The sequence below is a fragment of the Rosa chinensis genome, chromosome 5 (genome assembly GCF_002994745.2).
Source record: "Rosa chinensis cultivar Old Blush chromosome 5, RchiOBHm-V2, whole genome shotgun sequence".
NCBI classification, from domain to species: Eukaryota; Viridiplantae; Streptophyta; class Magnoliopsida; order Rosales; family Rosaceae; genus Rosa; species Rosa chinensis.
In genome coordinates, this window is record NC_037092.1 from 38,465,158 (window position 1) to 38,472,468 (window position 7,311).

Here is a 7,311-nt window from a genome sequence, read left to right on the forward strand (position 1 = left end):
CTTTGTTCTGTAACCAAAAAATTAACTCAAATCAATTCCTGCTCATATTTGTTTCTGGGCTTGTGCCGCCGACCAATCGCAGAAGTTTTGCAGTGAACCTTGGTACCCGGCAACCAACTCGAGCTAAAGATATAAATGGATGGAATAGGAGCTTGATATGGAATTCAAATATGTAAAATATAAATAAGGGTAAATTAGGAAATTTGATGGACAAAAATAAAGAAGGAGGTATAAAAAGCATATTGGGAGGTCTGAATAGAACCACCCCATTGTACAATAAATCAATTTTCTTTTACCTATATAAATGAAGGAAAAATATTACATTCATTAAGTGGAATTACGTTGATCAATCTAAATTGCAAAGTTTGTCCTCATACAAGTAGGAGGGCTAAGAAGCATGCTTTACTCCTTTGTTGTCTATGGTTCCAATATTGCACCTAGCTTATTTGAGTTTCTCGTATCTTATAGATTGGCAATATCACTACTACAAAAATTGAATCAGACGACGCATCATAGTTTTCCGTCATCTGATTGATTTTTATTTTTTTGGACGTCATTTTTATAAAATCCGTCGTCTGATATGGAATTATGAACTAATTCAGAGGACGTTTAAAGACAAAACCGTCTTATGACCCTAAAAAAATTGAGCGGCAAGTTTCCCACCAATTTAAACAAATCCACTGGGCGCATAAGCCACCATATCTATGTGAGTCCTTGTCCAAATTAGTAGGGCCAGACTTGAAATTCCAGCACTTGAGTGAAAAAATAACAAAAATCACAAGACAGACCCAAAACCAAAGTGACCAAAACCAACAACGATGCACTTTCTCTCGACACAGACCCAAAACTGGAACCTTCACTCAAGACAGCTCCTCACTCTGTCGACAAAACCTAAAGCTAAAACCTCACTCTCCCAAACCCTCGCTCTTCGCTCGCGCCTCACTCGCCCATTACTCTCTGCTGAATTCGAAATCCCCAATTTTCTAGGGTTTCACTTTTCAATCTCAAAAGGAAATTGTTAAAGCAGAAGGCATCATGGAAGAGGATGTTCTCCCTCCCCATCTTCTATACCGGCCCCTCAAGGCCATCACTATAATCCAAGCGGTCATCATCCTCTCCGTCGATCTGAGGGCATGCCCGACAACCTCTACTACAGCGACAACGAGTACATCGACCAAATAGAGAATCTCTCTCCCTTACGTGTCTCAGTGGGGCAACTCAAGGAGTCGGAGTAGTCCACCGCCAAAGCCACCACTTGGTTGAGGTGCGCGGCCTAGAACCTTGATCTCGATCTCCTATTCCGGTTCGAATTCCTCTGATTCCTTCAGTTTCTTTAGTTTTCACCAGTGTATCTGGCTATGGAGGTTGAGATCTCAGATCAGGATTCGACTACTTCCTTTACTTTTTTTTCTTTTCTGGTTTCAACTAATTAGTATGAACCAGTAGAAATATCATGAGCCAAAATTGCGATCGATCATTTCTAAAATGTGGTTCTTGTTTAGTTATGAAATTATGAGTCTGTTGGTGGATGAGGATTTGAGATATGGTTTTCACAACCCAGTTTTGATTTAGCAATATTTGTTGTTTGGTGGTTTTGATTTTTATATTGTATGTACAGATAAGGCTGAGAGATTGTTGGCTGAAGCAGCGGGTATGGATCGCAGCGGGTTGTGTTTCCGGAAGCGTTTCTAGGGAGGGTATCCATGCAGCTCCAATTTCAGGGTTGCGATTGGGAACAGAACTGCCAAAGGGAAAGAAGAGTTCCGAAAGCATCATGCCGCAGCCATTAATGTGCCTGGTAAAACTACCTTTTTTTTTTTTATGCTTTAGTTATGCATACTGGAATGAATTGGTCTCATCAGAGTGCAAGATTGATTAACTGCTGCATTGAAATACAATATGTACAGTGACATGTTAGTTTATGCCTAAACTTCAAGTTTAACTTTTGGTTGCTATTTAGTCTTTACTTTGGACCGAAGAAACTTTACTTATGTTCTCTTTCATATGAGAAATATTCTTGAGGAAAGTTTAACTGGTGGGACTTGATTATTCCTGTTTTCTAGGTATACATCCTGGTCAATGTGCAAACAAAATCCTTAGTAGTGCATAGTCTAAGTAAATTCTGACAACAGTTGTAATGCAAGAAGTAAATTTCTGTAATGAGTATAAGTTTTGCTTATAGCTTTCTTCAGTGATTAATCACAGAAGACCAAGATTGTGCGATTATGAATCCCTTACAGTTCATCTTCACGTATTTCATAGCTAAAATTGTATACTAATGCTATAATTTTGTTCTGCACCATCATAGGCTTATGTCCAGCAACTAGAAACAAGCCGTTTAAAACTGGTGCAACTGGAGTTGGAACTGGACAGGACTGGAAAACAGGTGAGTAGACAAATCTTCACTTTTTGTCTGTGTATCATGCTCCATAAATAGTAAACCAATGACTACGTGATTACAGGTAGCCTATGGAGGCAGTTCATCCTTAATTTGGTGGGGGGACTGGGTTAGAATTTGCTTTTGGGAGGGTGTCTTTGTAGGTGAGACTTGCATTTCATCGCCCATTTCCAATTTGTATAGGTCTGTGTCCATCTACCCTTAGTGTCATTCTCTTCTTCCCAGGTTGTTTTTTTTTTCTTGGAATTTTACTTTAACAAGAAATCTAAGTGATTGGGGTGACTTATTGTTCTTTTTTTTCCTTGGAATTTTACTTTAACAAGAAATCTAAGTGATTGGGGTGACTCAGTAATGTTGCCATGCATCTCATTTGGACTAACTAGGAGACTCTGAATATGAAAATGGGGTTTTTTTTTTCTTGCAAGCCCTTTCTTTGCTTAATAACTTGAATTCTTTGGTCCCTCTTAAGTTTATGTGCAAGAATTCAACTTTTTCCTTGATTGTTACCTTATGGAAAGATCAAACTTTTTTGATACTTTAAAAAGGAGTGCCCCACTGTTCATTATTTGTTCATTGGTGTACACTCTCCAAATCTAAAACAACGGCTGAATCTTCTGACCAAGTTTTATTGCACTGCTCTCTCATAACTTGGATTTGGAACAGATTGGTCAGGGTCTATTTCTGGTAAGTCTCCCTCATATTCTTCATAATATTACATTATGTTTAGGCTACATAGTAATATTGCTATATTCAATTTTAGTTTACAGAATTGAATTTTATTGTTTCATAGTCTTCTCTCTTTTTAATACTCAGTTTTCTTTAATTAATTAAACCTGAAAGATAAATACTTGGACTACATGAAAGATAAGTAGCTGATGTATGTACTCCTTTCCAGATTGGTTAGATCATGATTTTACTTCCTTCACTCTTTTTAGTTGACAAGTTTGAGAATTTGAGATGTCGTTCAAAATTACTTGTTCTACTAATAAGTTTGAATGACTCAACTTTGTTAGAATTGTCTAGAGAGTTACTGAGTTTCATAACCGATCCTATTGGCTTTACTGCAGATGATATAGTTAGTTACTACTTTTACTATTATCAAGGAATGAGAGATTCTGATTGCTTGTCTGTTGATTAGATTGTACTCTTCATTGGGCAAGTAATTAAATTTTGAAATCGCGATGTGTTTGTTTATGTGATCTGCAGTTTTAGATGTCTGATTCTTATCATGCAATTAGTTCAATGTTGAGTATATTTTGGTCCTGAGGTTTAATTCTGAAAACTGGTGTTCTTTGCTTTGTGATCTAATTCATTATCTCAGTGACATTTAAGTTTTCATAAATCTGTATATGTTTGAACATGGTTATTGTTTGTTAAGTCTTGCTAGTTGAGTTTGTATTTCTCCCTACTTGAGTTTTGTGTTCTGCTAGTGTTTTGTCCTAGTTCGTATTGGATTCAGATTTTATGTGATTGATGCTTCTATTCGATTGTGTATTTATGTGAGAGAATTCAGTAATTTGAATGACTTCATGTATTTTTCCTGCTTCCAAAATGAGTTTGGTTACTGCTTTGGCTTTGTGACATGGCTCGCATCTGTGGACTTGTTTGTGCTCAGTTATGTTTCGGATCCTTTGTGTTTCAAAATTATAGTATTGTCAATTAATTCAAGATTTGCTCAAGTATTTCCTTTCCTAAATGATGAGAACATGTATAAATTCAGTATTTCATTTACCACATTAAGTCTGTTGTTCCCTTTTTTCTAATCTCAGGTACATGATACTAGCATTAACTGGTGAGAAAGGGTATAATTGAATTGCAAATGCAACTAGTGTTCTGCCCATATTGGTCCAGTTTCTGTTCTGGCATGTGTACCCCTCAGTGAACTATTGATCCATTTGCAGCTAGAACTATAGAAAGAGAGCAAAAACTTCCTACAGAAGCTTCCAAATCTAGACTCCAATGAGGCCGTTAGAGTCGCAAAGCTTGCAAAGTTAGACTCCTTAAGTAAATTTCTGGATGTATATATTGCTTGGAGGCTAGTATTAGATGTACTCCTTTTGGGGATGAAAGATTACCTTTGCACAATCTATTTTGGTGCATGATTTGGATTATAACAATTTCTTCTATATAATGATTAGCTATTCTTAATTTGATTATTTTTTGTTTCAGTTCCAGCATATACAATGCATTGAATCATTCTATTAGGACAACAATAACCACACAAAAAACTGTCGTGTGTGCACAATATTCACAATGACTCAAAAATAAAAACTGTCGTCTGAATTTAAAATAGATAACATATACTTTGAAAAACTGTCGTCTGAATAAAAGTCACTCAACAGGCATAAAATAAAGCGACATCTGAATTGCAATCACACAACAGTTTCTAAAGTCACCTGTCGTCTGAAGAATAGTCATGCAAGAGCTAATGCTGTCGATAGGCTGCCGGCATGCTGCCGACATGCTGCCGAGCCCTTCACATGACGGTTCCCTACAATCGACCTTCATCAGACGGCGCCTCGATATACGACGGTTTGCCTCCATATCAGACGACGGTTTTTAGCCGTCGTCTGATTCAATTTTTGTAGTAGTAAGCCATTTTCAAACGCAGTCTACAAATTTAGGAAATTTCTAGGTACAACAAAAAAAAAAAAATTCGGAGTATAGTTCAAAATGAATTGTTTGAACAAGACTTACCTGAGGAGCTAGACAAATGCATACACACGCATAATCAATGGTATGAAACTCTTAAAATTGATTTATTGTATAATGATATTGATTCATGCACTACACCATAAATTTAATCAAACGACAGTTCATGAACTGTCATCTGAGTGAAAAAGATGTTGTTGTCTAGTAGCCTGTGGTCTGATTGACTTTGCTCAGACAATAGTTTAAAACTATTGTCTGTGTTACACTCAGATGACGTATATAAGCTCATAATTGTCGTCTGAAAATTACCAAACTAATTTAATTTGGATAAACTATTGTCTGTTAGATATTCAGACAACAATTCATTTAATGATTGTTCAGAAACATTATATCACCCCAACGCTTTTAAGAGAACTATGTTGTGCATAATGAATCTCAGACAAGGGGAACATGACTACGTGACGTCTGAAATGAATATCAGACCACACTGTTGGGAAACCACTATTATATGAAATGAATCTCCAACAAGTGCTACATTTATTTCTGTTGTGTTTAGTGAAACTCAAACATCAGAATGTTTAAGAATCTATGGTCCTGAATATATCTTGAATAACATTGCGTCATTTTTTCTCAGTTGTGCTAGATGCATTAACAATAACAGTGCCAAAATGGAATATGTCATCTCACTGAACACTCAGACGACACATTTTATGGTTTTCAACCTCATTCAACAGTTTATTGTTATATCTGATGAGTGAAATAAATCTCAGACAACATTAATTTTGTTATATATCTTGGCTGAAATGAGGTTAGACCACATGAGTTTTGTTATATCTGTTATGTGAATGGCAAGTGCAGACAGCATGAGTTTTGTTATATCTAGTGTGTGAATGGAATGTTCAGACAACATGAATTATTTGCTGCTTTAAGTATGTGTTGTCTGAGTGATTCTCAGACAATAGACACTTGACCTATATTTGTTGTATGAATTGGCTTTGCATAATTGGTTGCAGATATGAAATTTCATATCCAAAATACCACATTGTCATAGATTACTACCATCTTTTATTCAAAAAAAAATTATTGCCATCTGTTTCATACATTTCCATATCCAACACATTTACAAACGTACAAATTCATGTCCAGATCAATTTGGCAATCCCAAGTTACCAAAATAAGTCTCTAAACCCAAGTACTAGCCAGCTAGATCTAATACTGCTTACATATATGTTTTAACAACAAATTTTGCCCACTCTGTTCTGACTGCATCAATATGGTGTTGCGTATATGTTGTCTTCCATCTTTTCTCACACTGAAACAAATTAGTTTGCACTTAGTATTTAGAGAACTATCCGATAATCCATTACTATATATAAACTGATTGAAAACATGCAAAGTAGCCCAGAACAATGCAATCCAACAACCACAATTTCAATAAGCATATTTTCAGTTAGCAATATCAGATGACAATATTCCAGCAAACCAGTTTAAGTTGGTAAAGCAGAAAACAACAACATTCACATTCAATATCAGATGACAACTAGTTGCAGTAAATCAATGTCAGAATGCATATTGTATCAAAGGTAAGTAAGTATGATGGTCCTCGGTTTCATAGCCTGCATTTGCATTAAAGAAACTTGGTCATGGAAAAAGATCATAAATAAGGCCACGAAGCATAGGTGTGTGTGCATATAGATGAGTAATACATACAGTCAAACTTCTTCCAGCCCAAAACCTTTTTCTCTCTGTCAAATACAACATGGTAGCCCGTCTTTCTGTACAGGGGTCAATAGCTGAAGCATAAGCTAGCATTTAACATTAAACAAATTTAATGCAACTAGAAAGTCATAGTAGCTGTTTTCTAATTCATTTTTAAAGACTACGTCATCAATCATTATGGATTACCAATAGCAGAAGATGCTAATAAACTGAGTAATTGTCAACTTAACTTGAGGTAATCGATCCTTGCTCCAGTGGCCATTATACCTAAGGCAAAGCAAAAAAATGAGGATGGAGAATTGAACTATAGAGACTGAACTATGATGGTGATAGCGCGGGGTAACATCTTAGGAATATAGGCAAGCTGGATGTTGCAAAACTAAAACTAAACCTCTTATTCAACTTTTTACTGTGACATTACAAATTGTTCATAAAAAGGAAAATGCAACCAATCTCTTTGAGCTTTTGACTGGCATTAGAAACAAAACTTTCTGAAAAGGAAAATAGAAAAGGCAACCAACAAAAATGATCAGTAGTTTTAA